Source organism: Puma concolor, chromosome C2 (assembly GCF_028749965.1).
Source record: "Puma concolor isolate L17-30 chromosome C2, mPumCon1.1.hap2, whole genome shotgun sequence".
Classification (NCBI taxonomy): domain Eukaryota; kingdom Metazoa; phylum Chordata; class Mammalia; order Carnivora; family Felidae; genus Puma; species Puma concolor.
The window spans coordinates 152,504,887-152,523,403 of record NC_141675.1 but is presented as its reverse complement, the minus strand read 5'-3'; the positions used below and the strand labels follow the sequence as shown (position 1 = coordinate 152,523,403).

Below are 18,517 nucleotides of genomic sequence, written 5' to 3'. Positions count from 1 at the left end.
AAACAATAACTGTAAATGGCAAAAGATTTTTATTTTATTACTATTTTTTTTTTAATGTTTATTCATTTTGAGAGAGAGAGCACGAACAGGGGAGGGGCAGAGAGAGAGGGAGACACAGAATCCGAAGCAGGTCCCAGGCTCCAAGCTGTCAGCACAGAGCCTAACGCAGGGCTGGAACCCACAAACCATGAGATCATGACCTAAGCTGAAGTCAGACGCCCAATCAACTGAGCCACCCAGCAGCCCCTGGCACAAGATTTTTATTTTATTTTTTTATTTATTTATTTATTTTTTTAATTTTTTTTTTTCAACGTTTATTTATTTTTGGGACAGAGAGAGACAGAGCATGAACGGGGGAGGGGCAGAGAGAGAGGGAGACACAGAATCGGAAACAGGCTCCAGGCTCTGAGCCATCAGCCCAGAGCCTGATGCGGGGCTCGAACTCGCGGACCGCGAGATCGTGACCTGGCTGAAGTCGGACGCTTAACCGACTGCGCCACCCAGGCGCCCCTGGCACAAGATTTTTAAATGGCCATGGACCTTTTAAAGATCTGATGAGAGTTCATTATCAAATTTGCGTATTTCTGTAACATGCAACATTTCCAGATAATAATCGAATTACAAGTGATAACGTTGTACTAGGACATATCAGAATTCTAGGAATTTCATAAAATTTCCAAAACACCTATGTTAATAACATTGTCCACACAAACATCACAAATCATTATGAAACAATACTTCATTATCTCTTTGACCAAAGTGGTAATAAAAGATTTCAAAGGTTACATAGCCGTGGGCAAAGTTTAACTCTTAATATGAAGACCCAGTTTTCTCAAGCAATCAAAGACCTGCTGGTAAGGAACACAGGAAATCATTTTTTAATGTTTACTTATTTATTTTGGGAGAGTGCGCACAAGCAGGGGAGGGGCAGAGAGAGGGAGGGAGGGAGAGAATCCTAAGCAGGCTCTTCGCTTCAGCACAGAGCAATGGGGCTCAGTTGCATGAATCGTGAGATCATGACCTGAGCTGAAATCAAGAGTCAGACACTTAACCGACGGAGCCACCCAGGCGCCCCAGGAAATCATTTTGATAAAACACAAAGTCTTTGCTTTTTAGGCAGATTACTTCAAAGGTAAAGAAAAACAAATCTCTTATCAGGAGCGGATCAATAGTCCAAGAAAAGTTTATCCTTTTAGTAGCTGAAAGAAAATCAGGTTTTAGCTTTACATAAATACGCTACCGATTTTAAGCTTAATTTTATAATCCTTATAATCAACTCAGTGCATTTTTAGCCCCCTTGACCACACAAAATAAAATTCTCTTTCTCTTCCCAACTTTCTTTACTAGTTTTACTTTAGGACAATTTTACCTTCTTTTCCCTTAACAAAAATCCATCTTCATATCTTATACATTTTCTTATCCAAAAACATCTTACTTTCCTTGCATCCAGACTTGTTTTCCTTATTACTTCTAGTAGCTGTAATCACATATGTTAGAATTCGTAACCCTTAGAAACCTTAATTTCTAGCAAAACTAAGAAGTAAGCAGTTGTGAACAGCCTGTTACACCCACATTCTTTAGATTGGCAAATTTATGAATACATTTCATAATTTCTAGAAACATATGCCTTTTTAAAAAATAGTACCATCTTTCAGCGTGGCACAAGACATGTTTACTAACAGACCCGAATATCTTTAGTTCTTCTGTAAGAAGAAGCCAAAAACAGATAAACTTGTGTTCAGTAATTGATTGGGTATTCAACGACTTTTTCATCATCTAACTCCGCAAAACTTTAAAGTTTCAAGTTAGAAAGAGAATTGAAATTATTTCTAAGGACACATACCATAAAATATAATTATTGCTAAAAAGTTTACCTGAAAACTCCTTTCCACTAACTCATTTGCTCCCAACGATGATGCTTAGATTGCTCACAAAAACTCGACAAGATATCAGCCATCATCCAGGTTACTTTTCTTGCTGATGAGTTTTGTAAAAGATAACATGAATTGGATTAGTCCACACAAGTAGTTGTTAATCTGAATTCCATTTGATGTCTCCATGAGGACACACGTATTAGACTAACAGACTTCAACAAGCTTTCATTTACCAAAGATTATCCTGCATCACGAAATTCATGAATTTGAAAAGCATTTGGCTTGGCTTCTATATTTCTGAGAGTTTTAGAATACCCAGTCCTTAATTTCTATAAGGCCTTGTTTGTTTTTAACAAGTTTGTTTTTGTCCAAGTTTGTTTTTGAATAGAACTCTTCACAAATGAATGTTGCCAATACCATTCAGAGGTAGAAAAATATCACATCTATAACATACATACAGAAACACACATGAACATATAGACGCAAATGAATATTAGAGCTTTCGTTTTAAAATTTTAGCCATGAACTGAGTATAATAATGCAAAACCCCCTCATATAGGAAAGAGCAGTTGGGGCCAAACTGAATTTCTGGCAGATGGAATAAATGAAGGTTACCTGTTGAGATGGCTAAAGCTTCCTCTACCAGTATTGGTGGAGAAGACATTTAAGATTTTTCATTTGCCCAATTTCCAAAAACTTCCTTTTTTCCCCTCTCTCTTATGGGAGAAACATCTCCCTAAAGTTTGCATTTCAAAGAGTGGCTCTTAGGTCCTAGACAAGATGGAGATAGAAAGTCTATATCACAAAGGCACAGAGAAAGTATCCAAGTTTTCCCAAACATGGAGTTGGGGGGGGGCATATTTGCCTATAATCAGGGGTCTAGGACAATTTAAAGTTTTCCTTCTTTTCCTTTTTAATGTTTACTTATTTTTGAGAGGGAGACACACACACAGTGAGAGTGAGGGAGGAGCAGAGAGAGGGAAACAGAATCCCAAGCAAGCTCCAGGCTCCAGGCTCCAGGCTCCGAACTGTCAGCACAGAGCCCAACACGGGACTCGAACCCACGAACCGTGATCTCGTATGACCCGAGCTGAAACCAGACACTCAACCGACTGAGCCACTGGGGCGCTCTGAGCTTTCCTTCTTTTTCTTAAGGTCAAGACGATTCTGTTTCCCATGTCTCAATGTCTACAAGCATTCTGAGATGAAGAGGTGACGTCTGGGGACTGGTAAAGACAGGTGGGATGGAATTGCTTCTAGAGCCACGTTTCAGGTTTTGTAGAGCTCGGCAAGACAAAGCAATTGTTTCCAACTGCCCCCCAAATTTAGTGGTGGTCTGAATGATAGAAGTGTGACACATCCATCCAACTGTATTTCCTTTCATTTGCTTCTCTATCTCAGGGAGATTTCCAGCGAAGATGGCAATCAAATGATTTTTTTTGTTTAATGTTCTAGAAACTCAGGGTTTAATACATTACATCTTCCAAAAGCTGATGTAAAGTATTTAACAAGGGTCTGCAGATGCTCTCCTCCTTTCTGGTGCAAAATTCAACCTTAGGCCAATTTATTTTAGGGGGGAAAGCCTCTAATATTGCTTCTATCAAGCCTTGAATATCAGCCTCCAGCTGAGCCATTTCCTGGTCATTTGTAGGAGGACCTGAGATGTTCTGGCCATCTGTCTCCTCTGCGAGAGGGTTTTCCCCAGGGGGGCAGCTGGCTTGCCTGATAACCATAGTGTAATCATGGGAGGAAAGGACAACCATTAGCAGCCAATCCGGGTCCCAGTGTGTGGGGTTATGAACGGCCTCTCATCTTCCCAACTCCTCTCTGCACTTGGTAGGATCTTCTGAAAGAGGAGGTAAAAGGCTTTATAATTTAGAAGATCTGTTGCTGCCCAGGTGACGTGAAGTCTTTGTGGTGGGAGGTCCAGGATACATCTATCAAGAACATTGTATGGGAAGGCCTGAAGCTGGCGGGGCCTGATTACAGAGGCCTGGAAAGTAGGAGGAATTGTAAGGAACAGCAAAGTGAGCCCTGCCTCCTGTCCCGAGAGCTTCTGCTAAAGCCACTTCCTGGCATTTCATACACCTCAAGCCTGGAGAGCAGACCCTGCTCTCTATAAATCTTAGGAAGAAAGGGAAGTTGAAACAGGCAGCTGGGTGTTTATGGGATTGTCTGGGGATGTTACAGGAGTCCTGGGATGTAAGGGAATTTGCTGAGGAGGTGGGGCTAGATTTGAGGGGGGGTTAGACCAGGGGCTCAGAGACTCAAAAGATCTTCTGAAGGGTCAAGGACAGGGATTTGGGGGTAAAGGGGTGTATAGGAGCAGGGAGAGGAGCGGGGAGAGTCCATTAGATATGGACTCTAATTTTTGCTCTAAGTCTCATTTCTGTTCTGTCGTCTTTTGAAGAGAGTCCCTAAGGCTAGCTGCTAATACTTCTTTGTGTCCACTTTTAATTTGGTCTTTCCATAGGTGCCAGTAAGACCACTGTTTAGGATAAGAGTGCTCTAAAACTTTTTTTTCAGATGTAGCAATTTGTCCAATAAAAGGATTCAGCTTCTGGCCTTTGACAAGTAGGCAGTTAGGATCATCTTTCAATCTCGATCTGCAACTGAAACCAATAAGCCTTTGAACCACTTAACCATGGACGCAGGAGGTGGCCCAAAGGAGAGGGCTAAAGATGCAGTCCTCACAAGATCCAGAAGGTTCATCAGATCCCAGCGTGAGTCCAGAAAGCAAAGACGTCACAGGCAGTAAGAATGCTATATCAAAAAACGGTGTCTCCAGTCCCCCATGGGAGCGTGAGACGGGGGTGCCTGGGTGGCCCGGTTGGTTAAGGGTCTGACTCTCGATTTCGGCTCAAGTCATGATCTCAAGGTCGTGAGATGGAACCCCAATTGGACTCCATGCTGGCAGCATGGAGCCTGCTTGGGATTCTCTCTCTCCCTCTGTCTCTGCCTCTCTCTCTCTCAAAAAATAAGAGACAGAGAGGAAATGTGAGAGGCCTCCAGTCACGGAGCCACTAATCTGTGGCGCTGGGGGGCCGGCGGAGGGGGGGACCCTGCCGGAGGGGGATTTTCCAGCACTCAGCCCACGTTGAGACAGCGGTCCATTATGGACAGGAGCCCTCATGGCGAACTCCCCCGAGAGCTGGTACCATCAGAGAGAAGGGACGCCAGCCACAAGTCCAAGTGTGGCCTGTACTCCGACCCGGTTAGCTAAAATCAGGGGGGCCCATGCCCCCCCCCCTTCCAGATCCAGTCGACTTAACATCCTCCGGCTGGCACAGACCAGAGACAACATCCTCACTGGTCACAAAGCCAAGGTCCGGAGACACAGAGCAAGACAAAAGGGAAACCTCATCCGGATTTTCTCACGCCGCACATTAAGAGCGTTAGCTAAAGCCTTGGGTGTCTCCGAGCCAAACTAAAACCCAGAGTGCCGCTGGGTTGAGGACTGCGCGATGTTCTCCGGGTCACCTCTTTGCACAGTCTTCTCTTGCGACTGCCGGGTGACCTAGTGTCAGTCTAACCCGTGAGCAACGTACCCTACCCCGAGAGCCTTAGAGGTAGGTGACACGGGCCCTAACAGCTCTAAAGGGCTTGACCCGTGCCCGCCACCTGCGTGGCATGGCTTCTAACATATCCCTTAGCAACGGCCTTTCCCTCACGTGCACATCAACCACGGCCAAGTTTATCTAAACAGACACGGGTCTGATGAGGACGGTGAACCCATCCGTCTGGGAGGCCGGCTCAAACAGCAGGCCTCGGTGGGGCCTGGGCCTGTGTTCCGCCCTCTGCTGTCCCGCCTTATGACAAAGGACACAACAGACAGACAAAAACAGCATTTGGGTGAGGCACATGTTCAATAAACAAGACCTTTTTTTTTTAACCCGGAGTTGCTGTGCCCAAGGAACGAGTTCCACAAAGATTTTCTCCTACTAATCTAACTTGAGAAAAATGCTCACTTCCACTGGACCTGTCAGGCAGAGGGCTGGGAGACGGACGAGGTAAGAGTCTTTGCTTCTGCCGTAGGGGCGGCAAAGCTTTCCCTCCTTCCCTTCTGGGTGCCTTGGCTGCTCCAATTAGATTGAGAGAAGACAGAGTAATGGGAAAGAACCAACCAACAAACAAGAGTTTCATAACACGTATACCTCCCGGTTACGTGGGCGAGCCCCAGGACAAAGAAACAACGGTCAGAAATGGCCAAAGCCGTCACTTTAAGCTAAAGATAAAGATGCTGGGCAGCTGGGGGGCGTCGGTTAGGGGAAGTGACCAGGAAAAGCACAGTGAAGAGGTTGTTTTGTGGATGTAAGTCCCCACCAGCTCTGGGGATAAGAGTTTCTGGAGATTTAGCCCTCCCCGTCTTCGTGGTACAGAGAGGGAGACACCTCACGCGTGGAGATGTCCCTCAGACATGCAAATGTGGCTTATAAAAGGGTAACTTCGCGGGGCGCCTGGGTGGCTCAGTCGGTTAAGCGTCTGACTTCGGCTCAGGTCACGATCTCACGGTCCGTGAGTTCGAGCCCCGCGTCGGGCTCTGGGCTGATGGCTCAGAGCCTGGAGCCTGCTTCCGATTCTGTGTCTCCCTCTCTCTCTGCCCCTCCCCGTTCATGCTCTGTCTCTCTCTGTCTCAAAAATAAATAAATGTTAAAAAAAAAAATAAAAAAAAAAAAAAGGGTAACTTCGCTTGGGTTTTGGAGTCTCTCAGAAACAACCAGCCTGAAACAATCCCTGTGCCAAAGAGGCACATATTGGGGGGCATTCTCTGCCCCCCTCCGGTGACATTCCTACAATCACACAGCCTGCAGTAAAGGGGCCAGGACTCAAACGAAGTCTACTGCCCCCCTTCTGGGCCTCCTTCCGCTGTTTGCTGTGGCGCTGTTTCTAGGATCCCCGAAGCTGCTTCAGTTCAGCAACAGTTCAATTCCACACAGTGACAAATGAGAGCCCTAAGCGGAAGGCGGTTACAAGAACTGGGTTAAATAAATACCAACCCATCAGAAAACAACAAAGAAAACATCAGCCCCAAATTTACGACCTGCAAGGGTTTTCCCTACTTTTTTCTGCCATGGATATTCATCCAGACCCCTTGTTCTGTGACTGAAACACCCAGAAACACGGCGGTCTCTTCCCGGCACGCGGAAGGGAGATGTTTTGAACGATCCAACGTGTCTCTTGTTCTAAGAACCCTTTAAGGATGTGAGTTATGGGGCCTTTCTTCCCGCCTTGGTTCCTTTAAATTATGCTCATAGCTTGGCAAAGAACTCTTAACTGCCTGGCCCATTAATCAGGCCGAGCCATAAATTTCCTGCCTCATTGCCCTGTGGAGAATCCGTCTGGAAGATGTTCACGCTGGAGTAGTTTGGGAAGCTCCCACAACATCAATGGCTTGGTCGGGTCAGCACCCCCCTGCGCTCCAGAGCCCAGGGGGAGTGGGCGGGGCCAGCCAGGACACCCGCCTCGGCCCTCCACCGTGGCTGTGTGGCCCCGACCAGCCACTTGACCACGCGGGGCTCCACATCTGCAAAATGGGAAGACTCACATTTCTCTTTCTGGATTGTTTTGAAGGTTAATGAGATAAAGGGTATGAACCAGAAGGTGATGGTTAAAAGACCCGGTAATGACAGCAGTCTATCCAGGGACGCAGCACAGCCTTCCCCCCAAGGCCTCCTTAGCCTCTGGTCTTGCTCGGCTGGAGAAGGCCCTTCCTTCCCTGCCTTGCTGCAACCTCCACCTTTGTCATTCAGCTGCTGCTTGAGGGTGCCTGGCAGGCTGAGTCGGTGAAGTTGGATCTCAGGGTGGTGAGTGAGAGCCCCACACTGGGCCTGGAGCTTGCTCAAACGGGAAGCCCCTGCACCATAATGGCCGAAGAAACGGTGGGCCTGGAATCTGCTGAGAGACCCCAACCGATCCTGTCTCTTCCTGTCTCCCTGAAGTGCAAAACGGGCCGAACAGGCCACCCAGAGGACCGTGAAATTTGCAAACCCCAGCTTGAGAGGCTGGTCCTGGTTTCCAGGGACACCTTCCTGCAGGAGCACCAGAGACCCTCACAGCCCGAGGGCACTGCTTTTCCTTTTCCTCCAGTACCTTCGGCCACTGCCGAAGGGGCACCTCTCAGGGTGAGTCTTCAATGGCTGAAGCATCTTTGCTCTGTTCAGTTGTGAAATAGTAATACTAGGATTTCAACTCAGATGTGTAGGGCATGGGTATGGATTGAGACTAAAGTTTATTTTACTTTATTTTATTAAGTTTTTATTTATTTTGTGTGTTGGGGGGGGGGTAGGGGCAGAGAGAGAGGGAGAGAGAGAATCCCAAGCAGGTTCCACACTGTCAGCATAGAGCCCAATGTGCGGCTCGATCCCATGAATAGTGAGATCACGACCTGAGCCGAAATCAAGAGAAGGATGCTTAACCAACTGAGCCACCCAGATGCCTCCCGACTAAATTTTAGTTCTGGCCACAGCATCCGATGGGTACCACCCCAGAAGGGCTGCCTACTTCCAAGGAAAGCTGTCACATCTCTCAGAATGAGCTCTTAGGGGCACGTAATTGGCATATACTTAAACATGTAACTAGATGGGTGGGGGAAGCAGGGCCAGAATGAGCACGGATCTAAGATTAGCAGATTAAGCTTGACTGAGTACGAGAGCTCTGTGCCTTCAGAGCTCCCAAACGCTTGCCCCTACTCGGGAATGCTGCGGTGCCCTGCTCTTGCTACATCTGTAAGGCCTAGTCTTTGGCCAGAAGCTCTGGCTCTCTCTCTCTCTCTCTCTCTCTCTCTCTCTCTCTGGGCAGAGAGTCTGACACAGCCATCCTAAAGAGAGCACATCTCTAGCACCTATTAACCTTCAAAACAAAACTGCCAGTTTTTTTACCGGCAAAAATGGATTTACTTGGGATTAGCAGAGAATTGCAATCGGGGACAAGCCACAGCAAAACCAGAGGCAAGTCCAATGAACAAAGGGGAGGACCGCTCTTCTAGAGAGGAAAGGAGCTGTGATCAACAAAAAGTCCATCGGGGTAGATGGGAGTTCAACTGTGGCGGCTTCTCATTGGCTGAGTGGTGACTGTCTCTCATTGGCTGGGCCAGGGCAGGAGAAAACCTTCCTTCCTCCCTCTGGGTAGAAGACAGTATCTTCCGGCAAGGTACCTCTCTTCCCGTTGGGTCTGGGCGTGAGAGGTCCTCCTGGCGGCCTCCTGACTCCATTCTAAATGAGGATTCCTGATTTTCACGCACCCATCTGAAAGTCAAGGTCATGTGGATTCCTAACCCTACCTCAAAGAAAAGCGTGTGTACTAAAAATATATATATTTAGTTTAGATAGATTAGTTTCACATTTGCTGTGTTACAGGATTCTATAATAAATGTAAATGAAGTAAAAAGACTCCTTCCACTTTATTACACGTCCGAAGTCAGTAAAGCAAGTGTAGTGTGGTTCGCTGTAGACCTCTGGCTTCCCCAAATCTTTCTCAGAATGTACTCATGGCCCTGTATCTCTTCTTAAATTAATTCCTGCTTCCTCTCCTAATTATTGTATAATTCAGAGGCGTCGCTTTTTAAAATCAAGTCATTATTCCACCAGCAGCAAACGATAAGAGAAAGAGGGGGGATATGTATAATTTTTTAAAAAACATATTTTGGTGCCTCTTGTATCTCAAACATGGCCTCGCCAAGGATTACACATATGAGATTTAACCCATCTTTTTTTCTTTTTTCAAGGTGTTAGATCTTTTCTTTACCAGTTGTTTTCTAAGTTAAAGTGTACATAAAGTGGGATGCACAGACCTGAAGTATACCATCCAATGGGTTCTGACAAATGGATGAGGCTGCGTGACTCAAGACCTTATTGTAATACAGAGCATTTCCATCACTGAGGAAAGTTGACTCCTATCGTTCCCATGAATCTTCCTGCCTACCCCCAGCCCCAGAGACAGCCACTGCTGTGGCTTCCGTCAGCATAAATGGACTTCATACGTAGAATCACACAGTGTGCACTCTTTTGCATCTGGTTTGTTTCACGCCACATAATGCTTTTAAGATGCATACGGTTTCATGTATCAGGAGTTTGTTCCTTTCTGTAGCTGAGTAGCATTCCATTGTATGAACACATCACGGTTCCTTCATCCACTCTCCTGTGGATGGAAATTTGGGTTGTTTCCAGTTTTTAGCTGATAGTAATAAAGCCGCTATGAAGGTCCTTGTACAAATGTCTTTCTTAGTGGATATGTTTTTACTTCTCATGGGTAATCTGGAAGTGGCATTGCTTGGTCATAGCGAAGGGGAGTGGTTAGCGTGAAATGAAACAGCCATTTCCCCCAAAGCATGGTGCCCATGATGACGTATGACAGCCGTGGTGACCACATCCACCACGACACTGAGTGTTGTCAGTCTTTAATGTTAGCCATTCTCCTGCAGCGTAGGGGAGAGAAGCTCATTATGGCTTTAATTTGCATATTACTGATGAATATTGAACACTCTTTTAATGAGCTTATTGGCTATTGATATTGTTTCCTTTGTGAAGTCTATGTGCAAGTATTTTTTTTTAATTTTTTTTTTATTTTTTGAAGGAGAGAGAGACAGAACATGAGCAGGGAAGAAGCAGAGAAAGAGGCAGACATAGAATTCGAAGCAGGCTCCAGGCTCCGAGCCATCAGCACAGAGCCCGACACGGGGCTCGAACTCACAAACCGTGAGATTGTGACCTGAGCTGAAGTCGGACGCTCAACCGACTGAGCCATCCAGACGCCCCGTGCAAGTATTTTTTTAATGTTTATTTTTGAGGGGGGGGGAGAGAGAGAGAAAGAGAGAGAAAGAGAGAGAGAATCCAAGTGGAGGAAGGGCAGAGATACAGAGGGAGACAGAGAATCCCAAACAGGCTCCAAGCTGTCAGCACAGAGCCCGACAGGGGGCTCCAACTCATGAACGGAGAGACCACGATCTGAGGTGAATCCAAGAGTCGGACACTTATCCAGCTGAGCCACCCAGGGACCCCTCTGTGCAAGTACCTTGCCCCCTTTTTAATTGGGTGGTCTGTATTCTCATTATTGAGTTGTGAAAGTTATTTTCCTAGTTTTTTCCTCTATGCTTTCCTTTTAAAATGTTATAGTTTTAGCACTCATATTCAGGTCAAGGATCCACTTCAAATTAACTTTTTTGCATGATGTGAGATAGGACTTGAGGTTCATTTTTTCCACATGGAAATCCTGTTGCCCATTCATTGGAAAGACTATTTTCCCCCCATTGAATTATCTCGTCACCTTTGTGGAAAGTCAATGGGCCATGTAAGTGTGGATCTACTTCCAGAGTCTATATTCCATGCCAATGACCTATCTGTCTACCTGTCTGTTGACACACAGTCTCAGGTGCTATATGGTAGAGACAGAGATGAATCAATAAGTTGACAGTGGTTGAAGCTGAGTAATGGGCACAGGTAGTGAGTTCATTACCCTATCCTATTTTTGTATAATAAAATGCTTTCTAAAAGGGAAAGCTTCAAAACGCATGGCGGGGGGGGGGGGGGGGGGGGAGGGATGGGACGTCTGGCTGGCTCAGTAGGTGGAGCATGTGACTCTTGATCTTGGGGTTGTGAGTTTGAGCCCCACGTTGAGTGTAGATAGTACTTAAAAATAAATGTTTTAAAACAATAAAAATAAAAAGCACGGGGAGGGGGCGGTGGAAAGGTTAACCTCCCTTGAAATACCAGAAACGCAAATTAGGACACTCTATTTTCACATCACCACTTTGATACTTCACAGCAATCCTCCATTTATCTTGGTAGTGCAGAGTTGTAGTTTTACGTCCACACACAGAGACACGCGCCATCTGCTCCAAATAGATGGAATATTTCAATGCAAACAATATCACACAAGAACATTTTGGACAGTGCTTATATTATCCTGAGGTGAAGAGGCCTTTCTTAGCAGGACAGAAAAATCCAAAACTATAGAGGAAATGCTTGACTTCTAATGACATGAAAACATATCACCTCCATACACAGACAAATTAAAAGATGAAGGGCAAGCAGGAAAGCATTTGCAATATATAAAACAGCCACCTGGTAGTTACCGTAATCTCTTAAAGTCTCTTTAAAATTCATTAAGAGATGTAAGGGAGCCTGGCTGGCTTAATCAGTGGAGCGCGCAACTCTCGACCTCAGGGTGGTGAGTTCGAGTCCCACTCTGGGTGCAGAGATTACTTACACAATAAAATCTTAAAAAAAAAAAAAAATTAAGAGGTGCAGACTTCCACTGCATTCGTAATGTTATTTGTACGTATCTGCTGAGTCGATAAATTGACCTGCAGAATTTTTATACCTTTTTTGTTTTTATGAGACATTTGATAGTAAATCCAGGATGATGAAAACGAACCAAAACAGAGGACCAACCCCTTAGGAGACCGTCAAAGAGATGAATGAACGCTCGTACCACTAACCAAATGTGACACAGTGATTTGCAAGAAGAAACACGTATCTGGCCTTTGTCCACTGTTCCCGGCACACAGTTCCAAAACTTGGAATCTCCTATACAGGAACCGCAGGGGCCTCTTTTGTTACAATACTTAGTTTTGTTCCCAGTCCCTGAAACAGCTCCAGAGTGGTAAAGGGGAAGTGGGCGGCTTTTGTTATTTATAACAAACCCCTCTCTGCGGAGTGACTTTTGGAGAGCCCCCGAGGGCGGGGGCTGGTTGCCAGGGTAACCAACCTGCCATCACAGGGTTGGAACTCCAAGCCCCGCCCCCAGCCCTACGGAGGGGAGAGGGGCTGGAGATCTGAACTCGGTCACCAGTCCCACCTTTGTAGTGAAGCCCCCACCGGAGCCCAGGAGGACAGGGCCCAGCGCTTCCCGGCTGGTGAAGATGGAGAAGAAGGACGCACCAGGACGGGTCTTGGGTGCTGTGCCCCCTCCCACATCCAGTGCCCTACACATCAGTTCCCCCCGGGGCTCTCCCTGAGTTTCACCTTTTTTCCAATAAACAGGTAATCTAGGAAGTAAACTGTTTGCCTGAGTTCTGTGAGCCACTCTGGCAAATCAATCAAACCCAAGGAGGGGGTCATGGGAGCCTTCTGATTTATGGCCGACTGGCCAGAAACAGGTGACAACCCGGACTCACCAGGGGTGTCTGGGTTTGGGGGGGGGGGTGGGCAGTCCTGTGGGACAGAGCCCTACACCCGCGGGATCTGACGCTACTTTCAGGGAGACAGTATCCGAACTGAGTTGGCCCACAGGACACCCCGCTGGCGTCTGGAACATTCCTCGGACTGGGGGGAACCCCTCTCCCCACGGCAGAATTTGGTGTCGGAACTTTTACCTCGATTCTAAAAAGCTCATTCCTTCCACATCACAACGATTCTAATATAAGCACAAGTCCCACAGACTGTGGGGTCCATTCGTGTCATGGCTTTTATTTTCATTCTTCCCACGTTTCTCTTACAAATTAATGGTCCATGTGACACTGGCAATATGTGAGACCCGAGGACATACCGACGGCGGTAGGTATTAAGCGACTGCTTATCGTACTAACAGAATTACTGCCTTGAAACAGTAAATGGCTAATACTTTTGGCTAAGGGAACAGAAAAGCCCGTCCCCACGAACTGAATTCCTCACGGTGACCCCTGCCGAACAGCTTTGTCACTGGTCCCCAAGCCCCCGGATCCTCGTCTTAAGGGCTTTTCCTCCAAAGGCAGTGAGTCTCTGAGTCCGCGGGAAGAAGGCTCGGTTCCTCCATCCCCCGGAGCACAGGACGGGGAGGGGATGAGCCACAGGTGGATGGGAGGCCCCTGGCTGGAGGGCCTGCGGGCGGCCTCCCTACATGCACTCCTGCCTCCACAGCAGCGCCCGTGACAGTGGCCCTGCTCACGTGGGCCATGGTCAGGCCCCCCTACCGTTCTTGCACTGTAGAAACACATCAGCCCCTCCCTTCCCTGCAGTTTCAATGAGACGCCCGAGTACTTCAATTTTACAGCAGAGAACGTAGACGCCGAGAGGCTTTTCCCCCAACGTCCGGTTGTCCGTGCAAATGGTCAACACCTTTCTGGTTTTAGAGCCCGAATGTCCACATCTCCGACCCGCCTCCTGGGTTTACTGCACTTCCAGAAATATGGAACGGTTTGGATACCGGACCCGGAAAAGCCTTGTGTCAACTTTATTTTGCCTACTCATTTCTCTCCTCCCCTCCCGGGTGCTCAGGACGAGGGGACCGACCTCGGGTGCCCTGGGTAACACCTGGGCCCAGCTGGGACCCTCAGATCCCGATCAGACACGCCACCCACAGCCCGGGCCCGGGGAGCATCCCTGCCTTCTGTTCTCCACCTCGGCCTCCCCCACGCCCGTTCTAACTATTCTCCCTTTGCCCATACGGATTGGCACGAAACCCTCAACTCCTGCATTTTCTCAAGAGATGCCCAGAAGCGCGTCGGAGGGGGGTGGGTCCCCGTACCCCCTTGAGCACCCAACAGATCACAGAAGGGAAGAGATCCCAGCTCGTCACCTTATCACCGCTCTTCCCTTCTCTCCTCGCGAAGGGGCTTCAAGCAGGAGCCGAAGACCCCGGCAGCACCTGCTCAGTCGCCCTCGCCACCTGCTTCAGGACTAACGACGGCACCACCGCCCTCTGTCTCAGCACACGGCTGTCGCCGAGGGTCACCCGGAGTGAAGTCAGGAGGGCCTCGGGGGCCTCGGCGTCCGTCCAGCTCTGATCTCACGAGGCGTCCAAGGACTCCCGATCAGTTCAAGAAGGGCAGCCTCTTGCTAGGGAGTGCACCTGTTACTAGGGAGCCCGAGACCCACTGCACTTAAGAGAACCACGCTGCGTAAACCAGCGGCTCCTGGGGCTGACGTGACCGAGCTCTGTTTGCCACCAAGTGACAAACACGTGGCTCGCTGTCTGCAACAAAAATCCTTTGGAGTCAACACAAAAATAATCATGGGCTGACCTGCCCGAGCCCTAGAATTAAATTGGGTTAGACGAACTTTAGAAAGGAGACTTATATACGATGAGTGTAATAACAAGCCTGTCCCCCCTTACCCACGGAGGGCACATTCCAAGAAACCTCAGGGATGCCCGAAACCTGGATAGTACCGAGCCCTATAGATACTATGTGTTTTCTTTTTTTTTCTAATGTCTATTTTTGAGAGAGAGAGAGAGAGAGAGAGAGAGAGACAGTGAGTGAGTGGGGGAGGGGCAGAGAGAAAGGGAGAGACAGAAACCGAAGCAGGCTCCAGGCTCTGAGCTGTCAGCACAGAGCCCGACACGGGGCTCGAACTCACACACTGTCCTTCATGCACAAGGACAGTAATTCCCGGAGAGATTGTCACGAAGAGTGAGGTGGCCAATATGAAAACTGCATCACTGGGTAAGAAAGAGTGCGCTCCCTGCCTCTCTGCCTCCAAACCCTCTGGCCAATGTGATGACCCTAAAACAGGCGCCACTGCCCTCTCCTGTGGCACCAGCCCCTTAGACGACATCTCAGGAGCCCATGGTATGGCCTCGGGCGCCCACTCTGCCCTTGCCCCCTCCATTTTCCCATTGGATTTGATGCTCCACCAGTCTGATTTATTCAGTGCTTGTGTCGGTTTCCTTGGAGGCTCTAACAAGTTACCACAGCTTGAGAGGCTTCACACGATACCAATGTATCATCTTGCAGTTCGGGAAGTCCCAAGTCCAAAATGGGACTTGCTGGGTTCCAATCAAGGTGTTGGCTGGCCCGTTTCCTTTCTGGAGGCTCTAAAAGAAAATCCACTGACTTGCCTTTTCCAGCCTCTAGAGGCCACATGTACTCCTTGGTCTGTGGCCCTTCCGCCATCTTGAAAACCAGCAACACGGGCCAAGAGCTTCTCATGCCGCCATTGTTCTGGCTCTCTGTCTTCTGCCTCCTCCTCCACTTACAGGAACTTTTATGATTATGTCGAGCCCATCCAGATAACCTGAAAAACTCTGCATCTCAAGGTCATCTGATCAACCTCAAATTTCATATGCTATACCTTAATTCTTCATTGGCACGTAACTTAACATATCAAAGGTTCTGGGGACTAGAACACAGATGTCTTTGGCCGGGTTGGGGGGCAGGGCTTTATTCTACCTCCATCAAAACACCATGGCACTCACATCTCTCTGCCTTTACCTACGCAGCTCCTTCTGCTGAGGATCCCAACTTCCCGATGCCCATTCCCATTCCTCAGACTCATGTATTGTTGAAGATACTTCTCAGGTGTTACCTCCTCTGTTAGTCTATTCCTCTTCTGAACTGGTAAAACTTTGAATCACACTGATCCTGTGTTACGATGATTATTTATGCACACCAGCCCCATTAGACGGAGAACACCCAGTGTCCACCGTGTCAGGACCTTTGCTCACTCAACAGAACTTTGGCACTGCGAGGTATTAGTTTCCTCTTTGTGGACGGAGGGCCGTATTTCCAGCTTGTCTGTCCTTCCTGGGATCTACTTGTCTGCTCCTAGACGACCACCACCACGCTGGTTTTATCGCAGTGGCTTTATAGAACGTCCTGACACCTGGGAAAGCAAGTTCCCCACCGCCACTCACCCTGTGCCCTACTGTTCGTCTTCCTCCTGCGTTTCGTGGCTATTCTCTCAGGCGCGGCCTCTCCTATCCTGATGGTGGTGGCCACCCAGGTGTGTCCGTGCACCAATACTGATCAAAGCGCACACTTGAAATACGTCCATCAACGAGAGTCTACGCTGAACGCAGCTGCCACTTTGGGAATTTCGCAAATACGCAGGTGGTTAGACTAAAACTAAGAATCTTTCTTTTCCTTCTTTATGAAACTAAGTACTTGACCCCATGTTAATAATTTGGCTCCTTTGGGGGCGCCTGGGTGGCTCAGTCAGTTAAGCGTCCAACTTTGGCTCACGTTGTGATCTTACGGCTTGTGCGTTAGAGCCCCACGTCGGGCTCTGTGCCGACAGCTCCGAGCCTGGAGCCCGCTTCAGATTCTGTCTTCTCTCTGCCCCTCCCCTTCTCATGCACGGTCTCTCTCTCTTTCAAATGTACACATAAAACATCTTTTAGAAATAATAATTTGGCCCCTTTGGTACTAGTTAGTGCTGTTGGCTAAGCACGCCTCCCCGGAAGCCTTCTCGGGTACACCCAGCAGCTTGCAGGGAGTGCCCTGCAAACGGCTTCCGTGGCACCCCCCTGCCCTGGGTGGCTCACAGTAAAGTGCCAGCAACGGTGGGTGGTGGGGGGGGGAGGCCTGTCGCTCGCCTTCCCTCAAGCAGTGTCAGGGAAGAAAGCGGCCAGCCAGGCTCCTCCTCTTGCGGGGCTCGTGGGGCACCTCCTGGAGCAGCCTCGAGGGTTCTGAGGTGCGATGCCTCCCTCCGGCCAGCTTCCCACCGCAGAGGGTGGATCTCACGCGAGCCCTTCTGATGAAGCACCTCGGCAAACAGAGCAGAGCCCCACCTCGGTCTGTGGAGCAGAGTCATGACCGCACCCCCTCCAGGAGGTCTGGAGGTTAGCTCTGGGAGGGGGTCTCTCTCAGTCCCAGGTGCAGAGACCGCTGCCTATACCCTATACTCTTACAGCTCTTAGAGTTCTCTCGCTAGCCAATCACCCATTACTCTGGTTAATAATTCTTTTTAATTTTTTTTAATGTTTATTTTTGAGACAGAGGGTGAGCAGGGGAGGGGCAGAGAGAGAGGGAGACACGGAATCCAAAGCGGGCTCCAGGCTCTGAGCTGTCAGCCCAGAGCCCCACCCGGGGCTCGATCTCACAGACTGCGAGATTGTGACCTGAGCCGAAGCTGGACTCTCAACCGACGGAGCCCCCCAGGGGCCCCTCGGTTCCATCTTCTGATGGGACCCTGACTGACGCACGGCTGGGAAAACAATTCTGCAGTGAACGTCAGTGGTCTTTCACGGAAAAGGAAGGACGACGGAGAAAGTGGTGCCAGGAGCCCAGAAGAACCAACAGCTGTGGACATGGCCACCAAGGATCCCGAGTCCTGGTCCTCATGCTGCTCTGCAGTCCCCTCCCACACTGAATACGGCTGACCCGGTGGCCCAGGAAGATACTGTAGATGTGGCACGTTGTCAGGACAAGCCACAGACATTTGTGGCTTCTCCCTTGTGCTCCTCATGTGGCTGAAGTGAGGTGCTATGTCATGAGGCCACTGCAGGAGCCCTCTGGAGAGGTCCACGTGGGGAGGAATGGAGCCTTCTGCCCACAGTCAGTGGACAGCTGAGGCCTCCAGATAAGAGCCCATAAGGGAGCTGCCTTGGCAGGGACCCTCCAGCCCCAGTCAAACCTTCAGATTATTGTCGCCTGCACTTGAGCGACCCCACCCCGAGGTCATCCAGTGGAGCTGCTCCCAACTCCTGGCCCAAGGAAACCATGAATAATAAATTATTTGTTTCTTAAAGCCACTAATTTGGGAGTGGGGAGGGAATTTGTCATATACATTACGTAGCATTAAATACCAAATATGCATGGTCTCAGAGCATCTCCCACAAAACGCCTGCTACTTACAAAGGGAAAATCAGTAAGTTTACAATGGAGAAAACGGAAAAATACCACTTTAACGAAGCGATCAAAGCATCACCAGGACTGAGATATAAGAAAAGCATACGCCTCCTGATATGAATTACTGAAAACAGCACGTCATCATTTCCTGGTGTTCTTG

The 18,517-nt window shown here is 48.6% G+C and overlaps 1 long non-coding RNA gene across 1 annotated transcript; it reads left to right on the top strand.

Moving 5' to 3' along the window:
* The first annotated feature begins 12,217 nt into the window (after positions 1–12,217).
* On the top strand, positions 12,218–16,147 carry LOC147577617 (uncharacterized). The gene is made up of 2 exons (XR_015240454.1): positions 12,218–12,853; positions 16,008–16,147. It is a non-coding gene; the product is annotated as an uncharacterized LOC147577617 (long non-coding RNA).
* The last annotated feature ends 2,370 nt before the right edge of the window (positions 16,148–18,517 follow it).